The 27,764-nt window shown below is 42.4% G+C and overlaps 1 protein-coding gene across 1 annotated transcript in view; it reads left to right on the top strand.

Annotated features, from left to right (window-relative positions):
- NT5DC1 (5'-nucleotidase domain containing 1) overlaps nt 1-27,764 on the top strand; it is a 430,483-nt gene that overhangs the window by 195,638 nt on the left and 207,081 nt on the right. The gene's annotated exons all lie outside the window — the stretch shown is intronic.

Genomic DNA, 27,764 nt, shown 5'->3' with positions numbered 1-27,764 from the left:
GCCGGACAGGCAAGGATTTGTTTTATGTTTTATTTCCTTTTGCATTGCTTTCACCGGTAATAAACCTGACCCAGGGTCAGTTACACCCGAATCCCAGCTCTGCGCCTGAGTTTCATGCTGAATGCATGTGACCTTTGACCCCAGCAAAGGCGATCCCGGAGTGTTTTATCACAGTATACATATAAATTGGAATACTAAAGCACATCAATGTCATTATTTACTGTAGACATGGTCGCCTACAAATCATAGATATTATGCAACAGTCAATATTTGTCTTTACACTATGGACATGGTAGTTCTCAGTCCACAGACTAAGGCTATGTGCACATGCTGCAGTTTTTGCTGCGGTTCCGCTGCGGTTTTGGCCGCAGCACAACTGCAGCAGTTCTGCAGTGTACAGTAGCATGTTATCCTATGGGATTAACATTCTGCTGTGCACACGCTGCGGATTTTTAACTGCGGAAAAGCTGCGGTTTGGAATCCACAGAAACAATTGACATATCAATTATTTCTGCGGATTCTGCTGCGGTTTGACACCTATTCCATTGTCCAGGTGGCAAACTGCAGGGCAAAACCGCAATACGACTTTCTGATACCTTCCTATCCGTGGAGGTTGGCACCCTAGGGATCCCGATTTTTTGGCGCCCCCACTCAGCGAGGACTGTCCCTCACTGCCCTGCCGGTCCCTGATATCAAAGGTATGAAAACAATGACCAATAGTGCACTATTGGTTATTGTTTTCATACCTTTGATATCAGGGACCGGCAGGGCAGTGAGGGACAGTCCTCTCTGAGTGGGGGCGCCAAAAAAACGGGATCCCTAGGGTGCCAACCTCCACGGATAGGAAAGTATCAGAAAGTCGTATTGCTGGGATTTGCAGCATCTCAGTTCAGGTCTTTTAGTGGGGCATTTGCCTTGGTTTCACTGGGAAATTGGTGGTTTTTATATCTATGAGATAAATGAGTTTTATAGGGATTATATGTTCACACTTTATATAATTAACTCCTACAGTATTTGTCTTTTTCAAATTAGATCTATACACTTGGTCTGGGGCAACTCAAAGTCCCACGGATTCCAGTACCACCTTTATGCTGATTATTATTATTATTTATTTATATAGCACCATTGATTCCATGGTGCTGTACATGAGAAGGGGTTACATACAAATTACAGATATCACTTACAGTAAACTAACAATGACAGACTGATACAGAGGAGAGAGGACCCTGCCCTTTCGGGCTTACATGCTACAGGATGGTTTAGAAGGTGACAGTAGGTTGGTGGGTTGCAGCAGTTCTGGTGTTGGTTGAGGTGATATCACCGGTAGTGGTGAGAGAGAAGGAGGTAGCGGGGTCATTGCAGGCTGTAGGCTTTCTTGAAGAGGTGGGTTTTCAGGTTCTGTCTGAATAATAATACTTTAAAGGGAACCTGTCAGCAGGATTGTGCACAGTAACCTACAGACAGTGTCAGGTTGGTGCAGTTATACTGATTAAAATGATACCTTTGTTGATTAAATCCATCTTGTGGTTGTTGTTTAATCTTTATTTTTAGTTTTGAGTTAATGATATGCTCTTGCTCCTGGGCGGCCTGTGGGGGGGGGCTTCATATGGTGCGCTGATTTGGTATTCATATGTATGTCTTCTGACTGGTCACTGATTCATCAGTGATCTCCCCCCTAGTTTACATAAAGAATATTATATAGATCTTGGGGGAAAAAAAAGTTCTGCAGGTAGGCGCCAGCGGAGGCTCCTGCGCTGCAGCTTGATCGCGTCGTAATGTGATTATAATTAATTTCTTTGCTGTTCTCCTGATAATAATTAGAAAAAAATCTGTTTAAAAAAAGCACCAGCCATGCCTGCGAAGTAGCAGCTATCGGTATTCCAATAGCTGCTACTCAGGCGCCGGTGAAGACATCTTGTTAGAGAAAAAAAAATTATCCTCAAGATGGCTCCTGTGCAGTAGCAGCTTTCTGCGATTGCCGATAGCTGCTGCTGTGCAGATGGTGCCATCTTGCTAGAGAAAAAAATTTTCCTCCAAGATGGCGCCCCTGGGGCCTGCACAATAGCAACTATCACCGGTCGCTGCCATTGCGCCACTGGTGTTGCCTTATTTCAAGAGGAATTTTTTTTCTCTAGCAAGATGCTACTACGCAGATGCGGCGGTTGGGTCCATTTTCAAAAATTTTTTTATTTTAGGAATATCAGGAGAACAGCAAAGAAATTAATTATAAACACACTACATATGTGATCAGGTTGCAGCGCAGGTGCCACCACTGGCCCCTGCCTGCATAGGGTTTTTTTCCCCCTAGCTATATATAACATTCATTATGTAAACTAGGGGGCAGGTAACTGAGGGATCAGTGAACTGTCGGAAGCCATGCTTATGAATACCTAGGTGATCAGAGCACTACATGATGACCTTCTCCCATAGGCATGGAATGCAGTGAATATTCATTCCCTTTAGTAACGGATACATGGGAACGCCCGGCAGCTGCAGGAAGCCGGCGTCTGCAGCTAACACTGTGCTGGCTATTAAAGAGCAATGAATATTCACTGCTCTCCACGCACATGGTCAAGGGAGAAGCAGTGAGTATTCCGGCAGCTGTCCTCGACTTGTAAACAGCCCATGACGTCCCTGCAATGCGCTGCTTACTAGCATAAATCCACTGCTGGCATCGGAAGAGGAAGCTGCGAGGGAGCGCAGGAAGTTAACTATAATGGTTTAAGTTTTTTTAATGTTTTTCTGATGGGGCCATGCATACCAGGATGGGGATGGGGGGCAATCATACCAGAATAAGGATGGGGCCATGCATACTAGTACAGAGACAGAGACCCTGTATACCAGGATAGGGACGTGGAGGTCATGCATACCAGGATTGGGATGAGGGGGCCATGCCCACCAGGCTAGGGATAAGTGGAACATGCCTAACAGGCTAGATATGATAGTGCCATGCATAACAGGATAGGGATGAGGGGGCCATGCATACCAGGATGGGGATGGGGGCTATGCATACCAGGATAGGGTTGAGGAGACCTAACATACCAGGATAGGGAGGAGGGGCTCATGTAGACCAGGTTGGAGATGGGGCTATACATAACAGGGTAAGGATGTGGGGGCCATGCATAACATGATAGGGATGAGGAACCATGCATACAAGGATGGGGATGGGGGCCAAACAAACCAGGATAGGAATGAGGAGGCTATACATACCAGGATAGGGATGTGGAGTCCATGCATACCAGGATAGGGATGAGGGGGGCCATGCATATCAGGGTAGGGATGAGGAAGCAGTAAATACTAGAATAGGGAAGAAGAGGCAATACATACCAGGATATGGATGAGGAGGCCATGCATACCAGGGTAGGGATGAGGGGGACATGCATACCAGGGTAGTGATGAGGGGGCCATGCATTCCAGGGTAGGGATGAGGGGTCCATGCATACCTGGATGGGGATGAGGGGACCATATATACCAGGATAGGGGATATTAGTACAGAATGGACCACATATGTAGGAGACTCTGAGAATGATGTATGTACATCATATAGGAGATACCAAGACTGCTATATATATATACTGTATATATACAGTATACATATATGTGTATATATATATATATATATATAACAGGAGACACTGAGTCTGCTGTATATACATCACATAGGATACACTGACACTGCTGTTTATGCATCATATAGGAGACACGGTCTGCTGCATGTACATCACATAGGAGGTATTGTTACTGCGGTATACATATAAGAGAAACTGAGGCACTTCTGCATATAAATCACATAGAAGACACTAATATTGCTGTATATACATCACACAGGAGACACAGACTGCTGCAAACATCACATAAGAGACACTGAGAATGTTGGTTATATATCACGCAGATGCTTAAGCTAGGATCCCACAATCGTATTTTCGCTCATCCAAGAGAATCAGAACAATTATACTAATCAGATCAGAGTTTAGTCACATTGTCATCTGATTTTCTCAGATGTGGAAATGATGGGGAAAAAAGAATTCTTTGTCTTCTACATTCTGTCAGTCAATGAAAAACAGATCACACTTGGATGTCATCCGAATGCGGTCCAATTTTTTTGACAAACCCATTAAGTTGAATGGCCGATTGCGATCTGATAATTGGATGCAATTCGTGCATGCTGTGATTTGATTCTTGGACAGAGATGGTCCAAAGACATGTGCACGGCCCCGTAGAATACCAATGGTCTGAGTGCATTCTGATTATTTGTTGAATCGCACTCGGGCTCAAAATACAGTTGTCTGACCAAATCAAAATTCAGACGCCCATGTTTCAAGGTCAGTACTCTGAACTGTCAGGTTTCAGACATGCACATATGTAGACATACTGCATGATAACCCCACCAAACTTCATTCTATATCTCAGCTTTCTTATCCATTGAGAGACATTGGTTTCTGGGATAGTGTATTCTGGCCAATATAATGGGATGGGACCTGTTTTATTTCTCTGTCACTTGAAATGACCCTGAATCACGCAGCTGTTTTAAAAGGGTTGACCACTTTATTTTTATGTTACAAAGTATATTAAAATCATGGTTGAGTGGCAGTCACTAAAGTATAATTATCACAGGTTCTCTTCTTGCACTTGTTACAGTTGTTTCATACAGAGTTTTTTGGTACTTGTGATATCCATTATGTCTGCTGATATCTTATGAACTCTAAACAATGATTACAATGAATGTGTCTTTTCACATACCTTTTTTTTCAGACTGATTTTCCTAAGGAGGCATGTCCAATTTTTTTAGAAAGTTAGAAAGAAAATAGTTAACGATGGAAAAGTGGCCTCCTGATTATTTTAATTTTAAATTTTAAACTGGCAATCAGTAAGTAAGGGAACAGGCTGGACTTCGTAAGAGGTCATCATTTTTACTGTATACTGCAATACCGTAGGATGCAGATTCAAGACCCCAAGGGGGCTAAACATTATGTAAAAAGAAAGAAGTTTTAATACATTTCTATCTATCTATCAGAATATAAAATGAATTAACCGACATGATAAATGTCATAAAAAGAAAAAGTGGAAATGCCAGAATTTTAGTCACCGCGCTTCCATAAAAAATGCAAAGAAAAGCTATCAAAATGTTGCAGATACCTCAAAATAGTATCAATATAACCGTCCGCTCCCAAATTAAAAAAAGCATGACCACTCCATCAATTGAAAAATAGGAGTTATTGCTTTCAGAAAATGGTACAAATGAAAATATGTCTCTCTACAAAGTTCAGAATTTTTTTAATTACTAAAATAATAATATAAAACAGAAATCTTTCAAATTGCTTGGTCATTTCTACCATACAATAAATGTAATAAAAAAAAACCTTAAAATGGGCGAAATTATGCGTTTTTCACCATTTTATCCCATGTGTCTGATTTTTACCATTTTTCAATATGATATATGTTAAAATTAGTGTTGAGCAAGTATACTCGTTGCTCGGGTTTTCCCAAGCATGCTCGGGTGTCCTCTGAGTATTTAGGTGTGCTCGGAGATTTAGTTTGTGTCGATGCAACTGCATGATTTGCGACTTTTGGACAGGCTGAATACATGTGAGGAATGCCTGTTTGTTAGGGAATCCCCACATGTATTCAGGCTGTCAAGTAGCCTCAAATCATGCAGCTGCTTCAACATAAACTAAATCTCCGAGCACGCCAAAATACTTGGAGGACACCCGAGCATGCTCGGGAAAACCCGAGCAACGAGTATACTCGCTCAGCACTAGTTAAAATTAATTGTGTCATTCAAAACTACAAAACATACTGCAAATAAACAAGCCTTAATATGGGTCTGGCTATGGAAATATAGAAACGATATGTTTCTTGAAAGAAGGAGAATAAAATAACAATCATAAAAATGGAAAATTGTCTTGTCCTTAAGGGGGTTTTGACTTCTGCTTGCAATCATTCTCTCCAAGTATCCAACGATAGAATTCCGCCATGGTCATGATATGGACACACAGGGACTTGGCTACATACAGCGCACTGATAGCTGTACAAAGACTGTGAGAAGCTGTCATCACATGACAATGAGCTTTATCCAATGAAAGTAGGCAATGAAGATTCAAGTAGAGATCTTGAAATCCATTAGGAAATGATACAAAAATTACAGTGCAAAACTGATGCAAGTTATCTTTATACAATTAATACTTTATAACCTTAACCTGTCATAAAAGCAGAAAGTGTTCTTTTCTTGCCATCTATTTCTATTTTTTACTATATATATATATACAGTATATATATATATATCTATAATAATAAATGCCCTAAGCAGCTTCCGGTTGTAACAACTTCCGTCCAGTTGTAACTGGTGACGTCACCGCACACCTCTTTCCATGTTAACCCTCAACACACACACTCCTCTCACCTTTCACCATCTCCACTCACTCTTTCACTCCACATACGACCCCTTCTCTCACTCCGTCTCTCATACTCACGCCGTCATCGCCGCTGATCCACGATCCCCGACATCTTTTTCTGCCGGCGCCATCCCGGATCCAGACGTCCTCCACACCGGCGACATGTTCTTGCGGCGACGCCATTTTGGATCGGCGAAATCCCGCGATAGTCAAGATGGCGTCGCCGCAAGAACATGTCGCCGGCGTGGAGGACATCGGGATCCAAAATGGCGTCGGCGAAATCTCGCGAGATTTCGCCGACGCCATTTTGGATCCCGACAGCATCCACGCTGGTGACATGTTCCTGCGGCGACGCTATTTTGGATCGGCGAAATCCCGCGATACTCAAGATGGCGTCGCCGCAAGAGCATGTCGCCGGTGAGGACGATGTCGGGATCCAAAATGGCGTCGGCGAAAACTCGCGAGATTTCGCCGACGCCATTTTGGATCCCGACGTCGTCCACGCCGGCGACATGTTCTTCCGGCGACGCCATCTTTAGTATCGCGGGATTTCACGATACTCAAGATGGCGTCGCCGCAAGAACATGTCGCCGGCGTGGACAACGTCTGGATCCAGGATGGCGCCGGCGGAAGAAGATGTCGGGGATCGTGGAGCAGCGGCGATGACAGCGTGAGTATGAGAGACGGAGTGAGAGAAGGGGTCGTATGTGGAGTGAAAGAGTGAGTGGAGATGGTGAAAGGTGAGAGGAGTGTGTGTGCTGAGGGTTAACATGGCAAGAGGTGTGATGCTATCGCATCGGGCCATAATCTAGTAGGAATATAAGAGAATTGGGATCCAGCAAAAAGATGAAAGTTCACCAGAATTATAAAATCTTCTTTATTTATCCATCAAATCATATAAAAAATATGTGAGGAACTCCACCTCTGCCTGGATCCGTGCAGAATATAAGGTGAACACCGACTATTGCATTAAGAGGAACTCCTTTATGGTGAGCTGGCTATATGTTTTTTACATTGTTTGAATATATATATATATATATATATATACGGTATATATATATGTGTATATATATATATATATATATATATATATATATATATTACATATCCAGTGGCATGAAGTTTTAGATTTTAAACATTTAAAAAAGCTAGATATATCTGCTATTAGTTAGGGTTCAATTGCACTACAACTTATATGTCTTAACTGTTTCATATCAAATGAGTTCCATCTTTAATTTGTAGCTCAATAATATAACCATAATTTCATAATCCAGATATGTCACTTGTGTCTTAACAGCAGATTCTGAACATCCTTCTTTGTCTTCTAAGAGCTAGCATGCAACCCATGCTAAAGTAATTTAAACATTCCTCGGGCCTCTAGGCACAAGGAACTTCAATAAGTATGCATGCTCTTTTTTTTGCAGGATTATTTTACTTACTTTCAGCTGAAACACTGAGGTTGCCAAGTCCATTTCTCTAAATTTCAATTCCACTTAACATAAGGACAATAATATTTTCTGTAAATAGATATATATATTTTCTATCCAATGTACAGTTTTTCTTGCCATGTCTGTATTTGTCATTATTTGATTTAGAAAGTTTAAAAGAAACATTCTTAAGCATCTTGCCACCTCACACATATTTCAGCTGCTCTGCCTGTCTTTGAGTAATAGAAAAATGTAAACTATGCTGAATAAAATGTTTTCCGTATTCCTCTAGTTCTAAACGGGTTTATAGAATCCCCTATGTCAGTTAGTAAAGAGCAGACACTGTCCTACCTTTCGCTGAATGAAGAGGGTTTGCTGTCCTGTTCCTGTAAGCACTTGCTTTTGCAGGTCATCACCAAGTCCACGCTCATTGGGTCTGTGTATTCCTCAGATGTGAACATCAACACAGCCTGGCCACTTCTGATCTGTGAGCTTTGCTAAGGAATGCCTTTTTTCCTTAAACAATGTTTATATGATAGATTTTGTGCTTTTTTTTTTTCGCTTTATATATTGAGTTGAATTATATTCTGGCTACCGAATGGTGGTGTGTCTTCTGATTCATTTCCAAAGGAAAATCATTTCTTTGTTTCCCATCAGTAAGACACTCTTTTTTTGAGAAGTGGAAGGGGAATTGGATTTTTCATTCATCTGATCCCATGTGTTAAATTAAGGAAGGCTATGACATTTATCTTGGCAGTCTTTTTTTTACTGAGGTTGGATCTGTGTGGCTTGGAAAATACATTCCTAAGTGTTTCTAATTAATAAATCAAAATTATTTATATATCTTGCTAAAATATGACAGTGAGGTTATTTTATCTTCCGATGTTTATTAGTCTGTTCCTTTTGTTTCATTTCTTCTCACTTTTCATTTTTGATTTGTATATCTTTATACTTAATGTTTCGTAGTGTCCAGTAGAAACATACATACCATAAAACTACTTTTTCAGTAGTTGAGAACAGTGTATGTCTACGTGAAATACAAATTTCCATAGACTTTTACCATTTTTACATTTTGGTATCTGTTTCTCCTTATTTGCATATGCCAATTTTCCATAATATTAAAGAATATGGCCAAGACCTAAAATATTTTTGGAAAGCCTCTAGAAAAGCATCTGATGTTCCAATATAGCACCCTCACATCTTTTTCTTCCTGTCAAAGATTTTCTTAACTTTCCTTGCTCCTATGTCTCTAGTCGATTTATTTTGCTAACTTCCTGTTTTCCGCACTTCCCGTTAACTTACCTAGACTTTCCAATTTGCATTTCTGCTCTCGTTATGCTCACCACTCTTTCAGGCTATCAATCTTTCCCCCTACACCTCCAAGCTCCCTCTTGGTACATCTATTCCATCTACCCATCCACTGCATAAAAATGCATATCTGTCCATAATAGGTTACAAGGAGTTCTCGGTGTGCTGAACCGAACACAATATCTAGTAAAGGAGTTAGAGAGCAAAAAAGCACAAATAGGATCTTATCCAATACATTGATTAATATTAAAACAGAATATGCTAACCTGATGCAGTAGAAAATATGCATTTAAATAGGTGACCATCCCTGATGAAGTTACAACTGCTTGGTTAAGGCTCCATATTGGATATACTATTATTTGTATATATGTCTCCTTGTTATTTTTTCATCATTGTTTATTAGGATGATGTCTCTCTAGGTCAAGTTATATTCCTTATTATGGTCTTATACCAAATACACATTGTTCTTCTGGTATCTATTAGAGACTCTATAGCGACGGGGTCTGTTCCACAGGACTGGCACATAGCAAATGTGGTACCAATATTCAAAAAGGGCTCTAAAAGTGAACCTGGAAATTATAGGCCAGTAAGTCTAACCTCTATTGTTGGTAAAATATTTGAAGGGTTTCTGAGGGATGTTATTCTGGATTATCTCAGTGAGAATAACTGTTTAACGCCATATCAGCATGGGTTTATGAGGAATCGCTCCTGTCAAACCAATCTAATCAGTTTTTATGAAGAGGTAAGCTATAGACTGGACCAAGGTGAGTCATTGGATGTGGTATATCTTGATTTTTCCAAAGCGTTTGATACAGTGCCACACAAGAGGTTGGTACACAAAATGAGAATGCTGGGTCTGGGGGAAAATGTGTGTAAATGGGTAAGTAACTGGCTTAGTGATAGAAAGCAGAGGGTGGTTATAAATGGTATATTCTCTAGTGACCAGTGGGGTACCACAGGGGTCAGTGTTGGGACCTATTCTCTTCAACATATTTATTAACGATCTGGTAGAAGGTTTGCACAGTAAAATATCGATATTTGCAGATGATACAAAACTATGTAAAGCAGTCAATACAAGAGAAGATAGTATTCTGCTACAGATGGATCTGGATAAGTTGGGAACTTGGGTCGAAAGGTGGAAGATGCAGTTTAACAATGATAAATGTAAGGTTATACACATGGGAAGAAGGAATCAATATCACCATTACACACTGAATGGAAAACCACTGGGTAAATCTGACATGGAGAAGGACTTGGGAATCCTAGTTAATGATAAACTTAGCTGGAGCAGCCAGTGCCAGGCAGCGGCTGCCAATGCAAACAGTATCATGGGGTGCATTAATAGAGGTCTGGATACACATGATGAGAGCATTACACTGCCTCTGTACAAATCCCTGGTTAGACAACACATGGAGTACTGTGTACAGTTTTGGCACCGGTGCTCAGGAAGGATATAATGGAACTAGAGCGAGTACAAAGGAGGGCAACAAAATTAATAAAGGGGATAGGGGAACTACAATACCCAGAGAGATTAGCAAAATTAGGATTATTTAGTCAAGAAAAAAGACGACTGAGGGGCGATCTAATAACCATGTATAAGTGTATAAGGGGACAATACAAATATCTCTCCGAGGATCTGTTTGTACCAAGGAAGGTGACGGTCACAAGGGGGCACTCTCTGCATCTGGAGGAGAAAAGGTTTTGCCACCAACATAGAAGAGGATTTTTTACTGTTAGGGCGGTGAGAATCTGGAATTCCCTGCCTGAGGAGTTGGTGATGGCGAACTCAGTCGAAGGGTTCAAGAGAGGCCTGGATGTCTTCCTGGAGTGTAACAATATTGTATCTTACAATTATTGTTAGGTTCTGTAGACGGACATAGATCTGGGGATTTATTCTGACAGAATTTTTTAGGCTGAACTGGATAGGCAAATTTCTTTTTTCGGCCTTACTAACTATGTTACTATCCATGTTAGCAATGTGTGTAAAGTCATGTTTTTGCAGGATTAGTGCCATCTTTTTCATGCAGCTATTTATATCAGAAGAAGTGTGATATACGAATAAAAACCACATTAATAATATCTCTTGGCATAGAATTTTCTTCAACCCTCAGCAGCGCCGAAAGACTTCAGACATTTTTCCTCTTAAATCAACAGAACATCTAGTGACAGCCAAGACTCTGAGTGGGTATGTGCTTACAGGTGTTGAGGTTTTAACCTACAATTTTTATCCAGTTGATTGTGCTGAAAACTACCCTCATTTTTTTTTTTCTGTCAACTGCAATCACAGGCAGGTTCGGCACCCAATGGTTTCTAATCACAGCAACGGACACATCTGTTAGTGCCCAGTTTTTTTGACACCACTACGTACAGGCTGGATACCCTACTTGTGCACCTCTTTCACCAACCCAAGAATGCTGTATATGACTCTTTATATCATCTATATTACCAGCGTGAACAGCTCTAACCCTTCCCTGTCCCCTAACTTCTTCACTGTATGTGCATACAACTTTTAGACGTTTGTGTTTAGCCAGTGTAAGACACTTCAGTACACTCCAACATTTTTTTTCCTATAGCTTCTTCCCTTCCCTTCCCTCTGATATTACGCATGTGGATAGGGAATTAGAGTTATAGTCAGCGCCAGTCAGTGGCAAGCCATACACCACAGTGCATACCGCACCTCTACACTAGCGTCCGATAGTGTGATGCCTCACAGCACTGTCGTACAGCGGCAGTAGTTACCGCCACGCTGCAGTTAGCAGCACTTTCTGGCGTCTGCGGTAGTGACGCCGCACGCACGGTAGGTCAAGTCGGACACCGACCTCTGCCTTGGGCTGTGTCCTGTGACCATATACCGTGTGTGCACGCCAGCTGAGACCTGTGAAGCTTACAGGCTCGGCGTTTATGCTTTACTTGTACTAAAGCGCCTCTGTGAGTTTAACAGAGTCCGCTCTGCGCACCTCGGGTGACGTTTAACCCGAGCGCAGTATACCGCCATATAGCGACTATGCCATTACTCAGCAGCGGTTGTTACATCTACTGCATGGTGGACCCCGGGCGGCGAACGCACTTTCTATTTATATTTAGTGCGTTCCGCCATCCCTAACAGGATTACAACCAAATTTTACATGATTTTACATGATTTGATCCAGGAGGCATTATTTACTGGTGCAATAAACAAAAAAATAGCCGATTAAATGTATGTAGAGAACCCGATAATTCAAATTTACCATGCCCTCCCCAAAGTGCACAAAAATATTTTTCCACCACAGTTAAGACCTATTGTGAATGGTATAGGTGCTTTGGGAGAGAAATTGGGGGCATGGGTAGATCACCTTTACAACCACTTGTAGTTGATACACCTAGTTTTATCAAGGACACTAAATTCGTAGCAGGTATTTTCAACAATTTTGTATGGGAAGAAAATTTTAGTTGGCTAGCATGTGATGTTATAGGACTATATCCTTCAATTCCACACCATATTGCTATAGAAAGCTTATCTTATCATTTGGATACCTTTAGTTCCTATAATACCGCCACTAAAGATTTTTTGATATCTGCCATTGATTTTCTTCTGACTCACAATTATTTTAGTTTTGATGGCCGTTTTTTCCTCCAAAGAAACGGTGTGAGAATGGGGGCAAAATTCTCTCCGGTTTTGGCCAATTTGGTAATGTCTAGATGGGAGGAACTTTTTCTTTATAATGATGACAATCCCTTTGGTAAATCTATTAAATGGTATGGCAGATTTATAGATGACCTGCTCTTTGTATGGGGGGGTACTCGATCAGAGGCAATGGCATTTGTTGATTATATAAATCACAATAATTTTAATCTCAAATTTAAATTTTTTTTGATAATTGGGATATTAATTTTTTGGATTTAAAACTACAGGTTAATTGTGATAGGAGAAAGATCAATATTGCCCCCTTCAGGAGACCCACAGCCAGCAACACTATTCTGGCAGCTCAATCATGCCATCCACCACACGTCAAATACAATATACCATTTGGGGAACTTACCAGAATAAAGCGCAATTGTGATGGAACAATTTTTGAAAAAGAATGTAATACTCTCAATAGATTATCTAATAGAGAATACCCTGATTGGTGTTTGAGAAAGGCCAAAGCTAGAATAGATAATATTGACGGTAAGACTTTACTATGTAAATCTAAAAATGAAAATAAAAATCAATTTTCAGGCATAACTTTTTCAACAGAATATAGTCCCCAGTATAATGATATTGTGAGTATTATTAAAAAATATCTTCCAACATTGAATCAAGATATGAAATTAAAAGAAATTCTGGGTAGTGATGTTAGATTTGTAGCTAAAAAAGCCCCCACTTTGGGGTCCCTATTATCACCCAGTCTTTTTGGAGAGCACATATCACAAGGGGAAAAAAACGTGGTTAAATATTCACGGTTTTTTTGGATGCGGGGCAAAACGATGTATTGCGTGTCATCATGTTAATAAGACTGATAAATTTCAATCTGTACACAATTCTAATATATACCACATTCGTGATTTCATTAATTGTAATGATAATTATGTGATTTATCTTGTAGAATGTGTTTTGTGCAAATTGCAGTACGTTGGCTGCACCACTTGTGCGCTAAAACTAGGATCCGACGGCATGTATCAGATGCTGCCAATCTCCAAACATTTTCTTCATCAGTGGTTTCTAAACATTTTGCCAGAATTCACAAGGGAGATATAAGCGGTTGAAAATTTTGTGCTATTGAGAAAGTTTATCGCCCCTATAGAGGTGGTGATCATAAACGCAAACTTTTAAACAGAGCATCTTTCTGGATATTCACTCTGGAAACAAGAATACCAAATGGTTTAAATCAGAGACAAGATTTGTCTTACAATATTAAAGGAGGAGAAAAAAAAAATCTGCTTACCGTATATACTCGAATATAAGTCGAGATTTTCAGCCCAAAAAATTGGGCGGAAAGTCCCTCTCTCGTCTTATATTCGAGTCATATACAAAGGGGGTCGGAGGGGGGGGGGGGGCGGGGGTGTCAGGTCATACTTACCCGTTCTGACGCTGTGTCTTGAGCCCCCAGCTTCTCCCCGTGCTCTCTCTTCCTGCCTTCAGTGGTCACGTGGTGCCGCTCATTAAAACTCATGAATATGTGCATATTCATGAGTTTTAATGAGCGGTACCACGTGACCGCTGAAGGCAGGAAGAGAGAGCGCGGAGAAGCTGGGGGCTCAAGACAGTGTTAGGACGGGTAAGTATAGCGATACTCACCTGTCCTGCATCCATGGCTGCTTGCTGCTGTCTGTCATCGGTCAGTGACTTCAGACAGCAGAGGGCGCGGTGACGTGGCAGATAGCGGTGAGCAGCCATGGACGCAGGACAGGTGAGAATCTGACACCCAGCGACGGAGAGGTGAGTATGTCATTTTTTTATTTTTACATGCAGCAGCAGCACATTTGGGAATAATCTTAAGGAGCTTCTAATGGGGGCAGCATATGGGGGAATAATCTATGGAGCTTCTAATGGGGGCAGTATATGGGGGAACAATCTATGGAGCTGCTTATGGGGGCAGTATATGGGGGAACAATATGGAGCTTCTAATGGGGGCAGTATATGGGGGAACAATATGGAGCTTCTAATGGGGGCAGCATATGGGGGAATAATCTATGGAGCTTCTTCTGGGGACACCATATGGGGGAATAATCTATGGAGCATTTCCCACCCTAGACTTATACTCGAGTCAATAAGTTCTCCCAGTTTTTTGTGGCAAAATTAGGGGGGTCGACTTATACTCGGATCGACTTATACTCGAGTATATACGGTACATTTTTCAAATTATTTTCTCCTATTGTGAATTTATATCATTCTTGGATTTTTCTTGGATGTAATATATGTTTTTAGCAGTGTCTTTGCCAAAGGAAGTTTTTGTTTTAATGATTTTGTGTCCATGTGCAGCTATTTGGTTTATTTCTTGAACCTGAAACACTCGTCATGATTATAACACCTGATTGGAATGGGAAGTATACTATTTAAATGTGAACAATGCCTATACCTTTATACTATGATTAAGACCTAGAGTCGAAACGCGTAGGATTATGTTGCTACATGTGTTGTGCTGCTAGTGCTATTTTTGCATTGAACATCATATTTGTTCATATTTTTATGATAATCAATAAAAGTTATTTTTTAAGTGAACAAGATTTCCTGTGGATCCTGTGGAACTCTCCTGTTTTCTGATAAATAATCGTGGTACCACTGAAAACGCCATCTTGTCCCGCAAAAAACAAGCCGCCATATAGCTCCATCACTGGAAAAAATAAAAAAAAGTTATAGTTCTCAGAATAAAGCGATGTAAAAATAATTATTCTTTCTATAAAATAGCTTTTATTGTATAAAAGTGCCAACATATAAAAAAAGATATAAATGAGGTATCGCTGTCATCGTTCTGACCCGAAGAATAAAACCGCTTTATCAATTTAACCACACACGGAACGGTATAAACGCGCCCCCCCCTCCCAGAAAAAAAATTGCTGGTTTTAGTTCATTCTGCCTCCCAAAAATTGGAATAAGAAGCATTCGAAAAATGTCATGTGCCCAAAAATGGTGCCAATAAAAATGTCAACTCATCCCACAAAAAACAAGACCTCACATTACTCTGTGGGCCACAATATGGAAAAATTATAGCTCTCAAAATGTGGCGATGCAAAAACTATTTTTTGCAATGAAAAGCGTCTTTTAGTATGTGACAGCTGCCAAACATAAAAACTCGCTATAAATAGTAAATCAAACCCCCACTTTATCACCCGCTTAGTTAGAGAAAAATAATAAAATAAAAAAATGTATTTCCATTTTCCCGTTAGGGTTAGGATTAGGTTTAGGCTTGTGTTAGGGTTAGGTTTAGGGTTATGTTGGAGTTAGGGTTGGAGTTAGAATTGGGGGGGTTTCCACTGTTTAGGCACATCAAGGGCTCTTCAAACACGACATTCGTCTGATCTCATTTCCAGCCAATTCTGCATTGTAAAAGTCAAACGGTGCTCCTTCCCATCCGAGCTCTGCCGTGCGCCCAAACAGTGGTTTACCCCCACATATGGAGTATCCGCATACTCAGGACAAATTGCGCAACAACTTTTGGGGTCCAATTTCTCCTGTTACCCTTGGTACAATAAAGCAAATTGGATCTGAAGTAATTTTTTTGTGAACAAAAGTTAAACCTTCAGCACCTCCTGCTCTATCATGCTGTGATTGGTCATTCAGATTGACTGACCAATCACAGTGCCCTGTGTGAGGGAACTGATGGCATTGGTGCCGCACCTCTTCATGTGCTGCACAGCTGTCATTGACAGCTGTTGGCATGGAACTATTATTGTGTGGTTACAAGCAGTGGCATTTTAAAGTCATGACGGGCATGGAATGATGCGGGAACTGAATCCCGCTCATGACGTCCTATGTCTGTCGTTAATCATAAAGGTGTTAACAGGATGCAGGATACTACGGATCATGTCACATCGAGGCATACTACCTAGAATGCATCCAAAGGTAAGCGTGGTGAAGAACAAGCCTTAATGTCAGTGCTATCCAGAGAGAAGAGGAGTTAAGGAGGCGTTATACATCTGTAAATAAACCTAATATGCCATGGGAGATGTGTATTTTAAAGTGCAGGAAATGTCCATTACCAAAATAATATAGAGAGGATATGGTAAAATAATAATACAAAATAAAAAATGAGGAGAATCTAAGATTTGCAAAAGAAAACATAAACCAAATGGAGCGGAATAGTAGGAGGAAGAATGTTGGTAATAAATGTGATGATACAGTACATCTATACAGTAAGAAGGGAGATAGAGAAAAGGAAAGCAAGGGACAGAATGTCTCTCCAAATCTGGGACCTGATTGCTGCTTTCCAGAAACTATTCCATGATTCTAAAAGAGGGAAATAAGATTTGAGTAACCATTAGATTTCATACATACTTTACTTTACATTCAGTTCAATATATAACTGAAAATGATTCTGTATCTGAATATTTCCACAACCATTTCTACTGTTTAAATCAATAAATGATTCTCTATATTGAGTTCCTTAGAAGATAGTGTTTATAAAGTATGACTCCATTAGGAGCCCTGTTATTTTTGGTATCCTAATATGATTGCCATCTCTACATCCAACCTGTATCCGTTTGATCACTTGAAATTAGTTGTAAATTGGCATGTCTAGCATGTCTTGGCATTTGTGATAGTTAATTTCTGGCTATACATTTTGTGCCTTAATGTTTCAGTGGTGTCACCTTTGTTGATTAGGCCACTGGGACATCCAAGGAGATAAAATGCTTTGTTAGAATCACATGTAAACTATCCCCTAATAAGAATTGATGACTCCTGTGGCATAAAAATGTACCATTCCTGTTTACCTCCAAAATGTTTCTTAGAAACCTTTTTGAAACTTCCCATGTCTGCCCTGTCCATTTTTTTTTAAATTCTGTGGATGATTTAAACACATTTTTGCTGCTTTTTTCTGCACCCAAAACCTGATCTCTTGCAGTCAAAAAGTAGGTTTTGCTGTCTTTTTTATGCTTTTCTTGCTGTGTTTTTGCTGCGTTTTTCAGGATCCTAAAGTTCAGCTTTGCTTCCACCATGTAATCATGAACAATAACAATGTGTTAGGCTTCCAATGCAGGACATATGTGAAGCCATAAAAACATAAAAGATTTTTGGAAAAAAGGGCAATTTGATCAAATTATTCAGTGGAAAACTTTTTTATGTCTGAAAAAATAGTGACTATTCTGAAGAAAAAAGTTCTTAAAAGTTGAGAAAAAAATAAATAATTGCAAATGTAACCGACAGTAGGGGGAAGTTGAATTGGTTACACATTGTTTACTGAACACTTTGGTAGCACATTGAGATGGTCGTACTTTAACACATATGGTATCTAATTTAATTATACTGTACTAATGCTAACAGCCATGCTCATGTGAGGACACTTAAGCATAGCGAGATCGCTGAAGCGTCACCGATATTGTGACCCAACAGCGATCTCGCTACATGTAACACGCAGCGGTGACCGGCCCCCCTGCTGGATATCGCTGATCGTGCTCAAATGTCCTGGGTCATTTTTTCGTTGTCGGCGTCCCGCTGGCCTGCGGGCATTGCTGTGCTTAACGCCGACGAGCGACCTCGTTGGCGACGCAGAACTCAGGGATGCAGGCAGGAATCGTTTGAAAAGCTGCTGAGTGACAAGGTACCAACGACCGGTGAGGTCGTTACAAGGATCGCTGGAACGTTGCTGTGTCGCTGAAGATATCTGCCTGTTTGGCAGCTTACTAGCGACCATTTAGCGACACACCAGCGATCCTTTCCTGGTCGTATCGTTGTCGGGATCGCTGGTGCGTTGCTAAGTGAAACGAGACCCTAAGACATTATGGTTTAAACTTGTGAAAATCACAAAAATAAATAAGTTTCACATCCTGCTGTACCTTCTGATGGCAGTGTTTTTGCTGCTTTTTATGCACTTAATGTGACACTCAAATACTGATGAGATGACCGGACTGAAGGCCAGCAACAAACACACCTGGCCCAAGCCGTCATGCTTATGCACATCCTTGAAGGCCGGGGTATTCTTTACTCCCACTAAGGAGAGAGGGCCTTTTGAAGAACCCTTCAAATATATACCAATAAGGGAGAAATTAACCTAACAAGCTTGGAAAGTCAGTAAGCATAAAACAGAGTCATAGGAACCACAGGGCACCATATACCAAAACCAGAGACAAAACAAGCACTCATCAGAGAACTATCAACTGTACCACTGAAGTGCAACTGAATAAGCAGTGTTGAACAAAAGTTTATGGGTGGTTTAAACATCACTGTCATGGATCACCTCAAAAACAGAAGAAAACAGCATCCAATCCTAGATGATGAGTTTCAAAAAACAAAAATTGTTTATTTCCAGAATAAACAATTTTTGTTCTTTGAAACTCATCACCTTGGATTGGACGCTGTCTTCTTCTCTTTTTGATGTTGCTGATTTTCCCAGTGGGTTCCTTGGAATTTGAACGCATGTCAAAACTTACTGAGTGCTGTCAGCCTTCCTTTTTCCTCTGGATTGTCATGAATCACCTGTCACCTCTGAGGTAACGCAAAATCTCCACCCTCTGCCCAGAGAGACAGAGGAAAGAACAAGGACGGCATTCCATGTCTCCTGGCAACAGCTAACACCCGATAGCGTCAGCGCTGGGAGCAACAGCATCCCAACCACACCATACGCAGGTCCCTTGGAAGGCGGGGCCCATGCCTGTCCTGCTCCTCTGAGGCAACACCCCACACCGTCAGAGAGCAGCGGGAGACAAACCGCCGGGCTACACCCGGAAGCATTAGGGGCACGCATGCGGTCAGAGACACGAGAGCTCAGCCTCCCTATCTACCAGAGATCCTCCGCGTGGCCCATCTTATCCAAGATGACAGAACCTTCCCAGTAAGACTGCCTTCCGAGCTGCCTCACACTTAATCATTGCTTTATACGGGTGAAAAAACACTGCAAAACTCCTGAAATAATTGGTATGCTGCAGTTTTAAAAAACTCAGCTGTTTTCCAGTCCAGTTAGAAATAAAAACATAGCATGTCCATGAGATTTGTGAAATCTCATAGCTTTTGATGGTACTGTAAAAATCAGCTTTAATTTGCATAAAAAAGCAGCAAAAAGACACAGCCAAAATGCAACTTGTAAATATAGCTTAACTTTGGATTCTGAAAAGTCTGAATGTTGGAATAAGCCCTATTTATAAATGACCAATGCTTTCTGATGATTTGTTGTATCCTAAGCATAATCAAATGGTACATATGGACAAAAAGTAATGCATTACTGCAATTTTGCTGTGGTCTAAGGTTGTGGGGAGATTACAAAATTCCCTTGTTAGCAAGTTCCTGGGCTAACCGTGTGTGTTCTGGTCAAGGTCACGTTAACGTGTGTTCTGATCATGGTGAATATGAGCTTCTCTCATAACCTATTCAGTTGAGGAAAGAAATCTAATAAACTATCAAGAGGGTCATTTCAGATACTAAATATGTTGCCAATAAATCTATTCCAACCTCTTGAATGTTGATTAAAAAGTTGTTGGTGTATACATGGTATTCCGCAATACAATCCATGTACCCATTTGCATATGGTGGCACTTTGTTAGAGGCCATGGCAGTAACATATACCTTTCCCCAAAATTTGTACCCAAATAGAAAATCATTCTCGTATAAAATCAGATGTAGTATATCGAGGCAGAATTGAGGAGCAGTAGGTGATGGTGTACATCTAGATAAAATTCTATGTGTTTCTTCAGAACTTTATTGTTTATAATCAATGTACAGAGGCTGTTATTGATAAAGTAATCTGTGAGGCTAATGATAGGAGTGATGGGAGGATTTTCTCTAACGTAAGAGAAAGAGGGGAAATTATGGAATCAGTTGAGGCTACAATTGGTCGGCCTGATGGTTTATGCAAGTATGAAACATTTTCATTTTCCATCAGAAGAGATGTGAAGTGTTTTTTTGTGTTTTTTTTTGTTTGGCAAGCTGACATTTTTATCGATACAATCAATATCTTTTAGCTACTCCAAAATGGTATCTTAGGGCCCCGTCACACATAGCGATCTCGCTAGCGAGATTGCTGCTGAGTCACAAGTTTTGTGACACAACAGGGATCTCACTGCGAGATCGCTGTGTGTGACAGCGATCAGCGACCGCCACCCCGCCGGTATCGCTGATCGCTGTAGGAAACCTCTGGACATTTCTTTTGTCGCTGGTCTCCCGCTGTCCAGCACGCATCGCTGCGTGTGACAGGCGGGAGACCAGCGATCTGCTGGTAACTAACGCACACATCGGGTATCCAAGGGACGCACGTCCCTTGGATACCCGATGTGCACGTTAGTTACCAGCGCGCTGTTGCAGGGAGCTGGTAACTAACGTACACATCGAGTATCCAAGGGACGCACGTCCCTTGGATAACCGATGTGTACGTTAGTTACCAGCTCCCTGCATCAGTTAGCTGGTAACTTTACGAACACAGCGACGCCACGCGCTCGGCGTCGCTGTGCTGATCGCTGGTGAAGCTGTCTGTGTGACAGCTCACCAGCGATCACATAGCGACTCACCAGTGATCCTGACACGTTGATATCGTTGTCGGGATCGCTGGTGAGTCGCTATGTGTGACTCCAGCTTTACTGCATTTTTTTTGCAATGTTGAGGCGACCAAAATAATAAAACTCTGGCATTTTAATATTTCACAGTGCTTACCAATTGGGTTAGTTAATTTTATATTTTGAAAGATCAGACATTTACAGATTAAGCAATGCTATATTTGTATATGTTTTTTATTTTTAATTTATTTTCATTTTTAATATGTGAAAAAGGGTGTTAGGGCTGGCAGAACGCATCAAATAATAAAAGATGGTATAGAGGTGCGTTCGCAGCCCGGGGTCCACCGTGCAGAGATGTAAACTGCTGCTCGGTAATGGCAGACACTAACTGGCGATATAACAAATACACATGGGTTAACTTCACCCCGTGAATAGAAGGCGAACCCTGTTACTTCACAGGGTCGCGAAACCGCAGGGTGAACGCTAGTGTTTTGGTCACGGGACCCTGCCCCTATGACACAGGGTTAGAGTCCCACTAGAGCCACTAGCGTACGGCGCATCTGCAGTGCCAGGATAAAGTAACTAAAGATGAGCCACTGAAAGTGCATGCAGCGCCGCACTGGCGGATGCCACTAACCAGCCTAAGCTTAGGACTGGAAAGCGCACTGTCAGCACACGGCGCCGCTCTGCCGGACGCTGCTGTATATGCGGTACAGTCGTGCCTTGTGCTGGATGGCGCAGTCAGGCGCTAACTCTCGTGAAGAGGAATTGGGTGCACTTTGGCGCATAGGCAATGCCACTACTAGGCGCTGACTCTAAACCCGATAACCCTACTACATGCACAACAATAGGGAGGGAATCGTAAGGAGTCAGTCACCAGAAACATGCATCCATCATCACACACGAGTATCTTTTTCTAGAGTAGTGCATGGCCGGGCGGCCATGCGAACCTTTTATAGTTGCAGCCTTCTGGGACCTTCCTAGTGGTCCACTCGGAGCAGCAACAGGACCTGAGCATGAGAGGTCGACCCACGGGCGTGCTCAGTAAGCCGAAGGAAGGACTTAGTCTCAGGAGCTGCTCGCTGCTGGCTAGTGCAGGTTGCAGTAGCTGACCCAGGGGTGGCAGCAGCAACCAAACAGACAGCAGTAGTTTGAGCAAGACGCCAGGATCGACGTCTCTGCTGAGCAGCCTCCTCTGTGGTCGGGAGGCTGCAGAAGGCAAGGCTTGGCATTCCTCCTGTGCAGGGGGAGGGAGCCCGACACCTAACAAAGGGTGACTCAAATTTTATACTTCTTTATATCTATTTGTTTGGGGTTTTTTTTTACTTTTTTCTTTTTTTAAATCTCCTTGGTGACTTGAGCCTGCACTCATGCACTGGAGAGCAAAAGGGTAACAATGTTTTGAACTTTTGACTTTCAGGCTCCTTATCTCACCATTCAGTACTTCTTCTTAGGTGAGACTGCCATTATTTTATAGACAATCATCTTAACTATCTTATACATAAATTTGACTTGCCGCTACTTAGTATATGATTAGTTATGCAGATTCTTGTGTTGTCACTGCATTGTGACTGTTTTGCTCCTGATGGTGGAAAAATCTTTGTTCAAATGGGTCTGGAAGAAGAAGGGGCTAACGGATTGAGAAATTGAAGGCACTATGAAGTTTGTTGGAGAAAGTCTGATGATATTGGTTTGTTTCACAGCCGAAGGCACTGGATACTTGATCAGGATTGATGGTGGTCTCAATGCTGATCTACATGTGAGATCGCTGTGTGTGATGGGTATCAGTGACCGCCCCCCCCCCGCCGGGTATCGCTGATCGTGCAGCGTCGTCCTGGGCCATTTTTGCATCGTTGCTCTCCCACGTGCATCGCTATGTGTGGCAGCGGGAGCCAACGATCAGCGAGGCTCCCAGCGCTCTAAGCAGGCGCTGGGAGCTGGTGTCTAAGGTAAGTATCGGGTTACTAAGCAGCGCGCGTCACTTAGTTACCCGATGTGTACCTTAGAAACCTGCGAGCTGGCAGCTCCCGGCGCGAGCACGCAGGTTTCTAAGGTACACATCGGGTAGCTAAGTGACGCGCGCCGCTTAGTAACCCCATATTTACCTTAGATACCAGTGTCCTCGCTGGTGCTGATCGCTGGTGAAGCTGCCTGTTCACTGGTGCATCTTTATGTGTGACAGGGCCTTTAGTGTTCCAGCAGGACAATCATTCACTGATTGCCCCCCACAGTTCCCAGACCTCAGCCAAATCGAACACTTGTGAGTAGCGTTCAAGAAAAAACTGTATATATACCAACTTTGAAAATGTATAGAAGAGATCTGGGATCAGATTTCAGTCAAGACATGCTTGAATCTGATCGAGAGCATGCCCAGAAGAATTCAGGCAATGTTGAAAGGTGGATTTACAAAGTAAGAAAAAGTCAAATTTAGATTTTTTTTGGAGCAAAACAGTAACAATGTAGTGACATGACATAAATCTGAATAATTAATCATATGCTAAATAGTTGCAAGTCAAATTTATGTATGAGATGGACATGAGATGATTGTCTATAAAATAATGGTAGTCTCACTTTAGAAGCATCAGTGGATGGTGAGATATGGAGCCTGAAAATAAAAAAAATCAGAACATTGTTACCCTTTTGCTTGTCATTGTATATCCTGCAATACCTTAGTATTGCAATATAAAGTAAAAATTTCAGTGTCCACGACAACTTTGTCATTTGCTTCTTATTATAATATTTTCCATCAAGAACAGAAGGATTTTTTATTTTATTATTTACTTCTCGTTGACTAAATTACCTTCCTCCTTCTCAGTCTTTTAGTGATGGCTGGTCTCCTAGGAATGGAGTTCACCACTTGCAAGCTCATTGCTGTAGAAAGGATAAGCGCTTCTTTGAAGTTTACTGGATTCAGTACCCCTGCGATCCACCAATGCTACAAAGAAAAAGCTGCTTTTGCTGGCAGCGTCAGAAAGTGTGTGATTCGGGGCAGAAGTATGACAATACTGCTGATCCAAACTTTCAATTAATCATGAACACTTCAGTCTCCCTCAAGCTGAATGCCAAGAGGCAGGGAAGTGGTGCTATCCTAAAGACAACATGAAAAAAAATCTTTAAGACTCACACATTGCAGTAATGTGTCAACATAGCCCAGTTGCGTATCCAGGGGGGGGCAGCCGGGGCAGTTGCCCCGGGCGCAGGCAGCAGGGGGGCGCAGTCGGGCCGCCCGGCCGCCTAATGCAGCGGTCGGCAGTGTCTCTCCCCCAGCGGCTGCGTTCTGCCGCCCCCCGTCCTGTGTGTCGGCGGTACTCTGTGTCGGCTGTCAAGCTGACAGCAGACGCAGAGAAGGAGGCCGCGCCGACTCCCAGGCAGCAATTGTACTTATAGACGCCAGTACAATTGAAGCTCTGACCGCCGGGTCAGAGCGACGTCAGCAGAGTGATCAGGTCATGTGATCACGCTGCTGACGTCACTCCCCGGCGCCCAGAGAGAACCCTGGTGGTAAGTGTGCTCCACTGTGGAGCTGAAGAACCACCGAAGATAGGAGATGGGGGTTAATGAGTGGAAGGGGGTTAATGTGGGGATGGGGGTTAATGAGTGGAGATGGGGGTTAATGAGTGGGGGGTTAATGGGTGGAGATGGGGGTGTTCATGAGTGGAGATGGGGGTTAATGAGTGGATATGGGGCTTAATATGGGGATGGGGGTTAATGAGTGGGGGGTTAATGGGTGGAGATGGGGGTGTTCATGAGTGGAGATGGGGGTTAATGAGTGGATATGGGGCTTAATGTGGGGATGGGGGTTAATGAGTGGAGATGGGGGTTAATGAGTGGGGGGTTAATGGGTGGAGATGGGGGTGTTCATGAGTGGAGATGGGGGTTAATGAGTGGATATGGGGCTTAATGTGGGGATGGGGGTTAATGAGTGGAGATGGGGGTTAATGAGTGGGGGGTTAATGGGTGGAGATGGGGGTGTTCATGAGTGGAGATGGGGGTTAATGAGTGGATATGGGGCTTATTGTGGGGATGGGGGTTAATGAGTGGAGATGGGGGTTAATGGGTGGAGATGGGGGTTAATGTGGGGATGGGGGTTAATGAGTGGGGGGTTAATGAGTGGAGATGGGGGTTAATGTGTGGGGGTTAATGAGTGGAGATGGGGGTTAATGAGTGGAGATGGGATTAATGTGGGGATGGGGGTTAATGTGTGGAGATGGGATTAATGTGGGGATGGGGGTTAATGTGTGGAGATGGGATTAATGTGGGGATGGGGGTTAATGAGTGGAGATGGGATTAATGTGGTGATGGGGGTTAATGTGGGGGGTTAATGAGTGGAGATGGGGGTTAATGTGGGGATGGGGGTTAATGAGTGGAGATGGGGTTAATGACTGGGGGTTAATGAGTGGAGATGGGGGTTGGATGGGGGTTAATGAGTGGGGATGGGGGTTAATGAGTGGGGATGGGGGTTAATGTGTGGGGGGATTTGGAGTGGGGGTACATAATGTGTGGGGAGATTTGGAGTGGGGGTACATAATGTGTGGGGGGATTTGGGAGTAGGGATGAGGGGTTATTGAGTGGGGATGGGGGGTACTTAATGTGTGTGGGGGATTAGTGATGGGGGATTTGGAGTGGGGATGGTATTTAATGTGTGTGGGGAGATTTGAGGACACAAAATGAAGAGTATGAGGAAACAGTATGGGGGATGGGTGCAGACAGTAAGGGGTGCGAACGGGTGAATGTATGTGGACACAGTATGGGGAGTCGGGGATATGTGTGAGCAGACAGTATAGAGAGTGAGGGGGTAAATATATGAGGAGACAGTATGGTGAACAGAGGGATGTTAGAGGAGGGAGGGGAATAGTGTGAGGTGACAGTATATTGCAGATATTTTTATTTGGGAGCATTATAATAACACTTCTATCTTTAAGGGCATCGTGTGGAGATTTGCTGCAGAAGACCGGAGAAGATGGAAGTCTGCAGAGATGGCTGTGGATGAGAAAACTCATCATGGGGTCTGGACAAGATGAAGAAAAGGAGAACGACTGCAGAGACGACATCATCTATAAGGTACCTGGATGTAAATGTTATTTGTGACACTGACTAAGTCTCATGTTTTTATTTGTTAGGAGCATTAAAGGGATTGTCCAGGTTTGCGCTGAGTCTGCAGACATTCTATGTGACTGCACACTTCTGAATTCTCACAGTGCTCACTGAACACTGTCAGGATTCTCTCGTGCCGGAAATTTACATACATGCGGTCACATGCTGACTAGACATGTGTGGCCTCACTCCATGAAAATGAACGGAGCGAGGCCGGACACGTCTAGTCGGAATGTGGCCAGAAGTATATAAATCACATGCTTGTGCTGACATGACTGTACATCGGCAAGGGAGAATCCTAAAAGTGTGCAGTGCATTCGTTGTGAGAATTCAGAAGCTGCAATGTCAGGATTCAGCTCTGCAGGTTCCAGTAGTCATCACATGGACACTTCACTCATATGCGATTTCCATAGTTATGGTCCTGTGACAACGAGCTTCTCTTCCTGCTTTCAGTTTTTTACTGAACATTAAGAGCATTAGGGAGAGCAGCTCGTGGGTACATGACTAACTGTGCAAGTCGCATATGTACTTGGGGGGGGGGGGGGCGCCGAACCAAATTCTTGCCCCGGGTGCCAGAAAGCATAGATACGCCTCTGACATAGCCTTACAGTACAATGTGCAGTTTTTCAATGCAGTTATTTGTCATGCAATGTTTTACAGTTTGTTTTTTTTGTTTCACTTATAAAGTTCTATTCATCATCTGCAGTGTGCTTAAACCACATTTAGCTTTCTTTTGGTTGGCATTAGTGTAGCGATAAGAGTTTGCCTAATTTACGGGGCCCATGTCTCCAGAAGCATCAGCTGGGCACAATGTATAGGCAATACGATGGGGAACTACAAACTACAATGTACTGGGCATTACAACATACTGAACATTGCAATATACGGGCACTTCAATGGCAGATTTCCAATTTTCACTCAGCAAGATCCACTAATGCTTGTTTCTGGAAAATAGCCATGGAATCATAATCGCCACTACACCTGTAGATATATTTCCAAAAGGGTGTAATTTCCAAAATGGGATCACTTGATTGGGAATTCACTCTTGTGGCACTTAGGGGCTCTGTATGTGGAGTCTGCAAACTGTTCTACGATAATTTGTTCTCCAAGAGTCAAATAATGCGCCTTCCCTCCCGGATCTTGACGTGTGTCTAAGCAGTACTGTACAGCCGGGGTATTGCTATGTTCAGCAGAAATTGTGTGACAATTTTTTTTTGCCAATTTTACTAATTTTCCCATGTGTCAATGTAAAATCTGGGGCTAAAACTAATTTTTTTGTGGTAAAAATATAATCATTTTTTATTCACTACCAATGGCATAAAATTCTGTGACACACTAGTAGTGTCAATATGATCACTGCACCCTTTGATCAATTTCTTGGGAGGTGTAGTTTGTAAAATGGGCTCACTTATGGGGGCTCTGCTGTATTGGCACCTCAGGGGCT

The sequence above is a fragment of the Dendrobates tinctorius genome, unplaced genomic scaffold (genome assembly GCF_039654945.1).
Source record: "Dendrobates tinctorius isolate UK_male_01 unplaced genomic scaffold, ASM3965494v1 ptg000046l, whole genome shotgun sequence".
NCBI lineage: Eukaryota > Metazoa > Chordata > Amphibia > Anura > Dendrobatidae > Dendrobates > Dendrobates tinctorius.
Note: the sequence above shows the minus strand (reverse complement) of the source record. Positions and strands in the feature narration are given on the sequence as shown.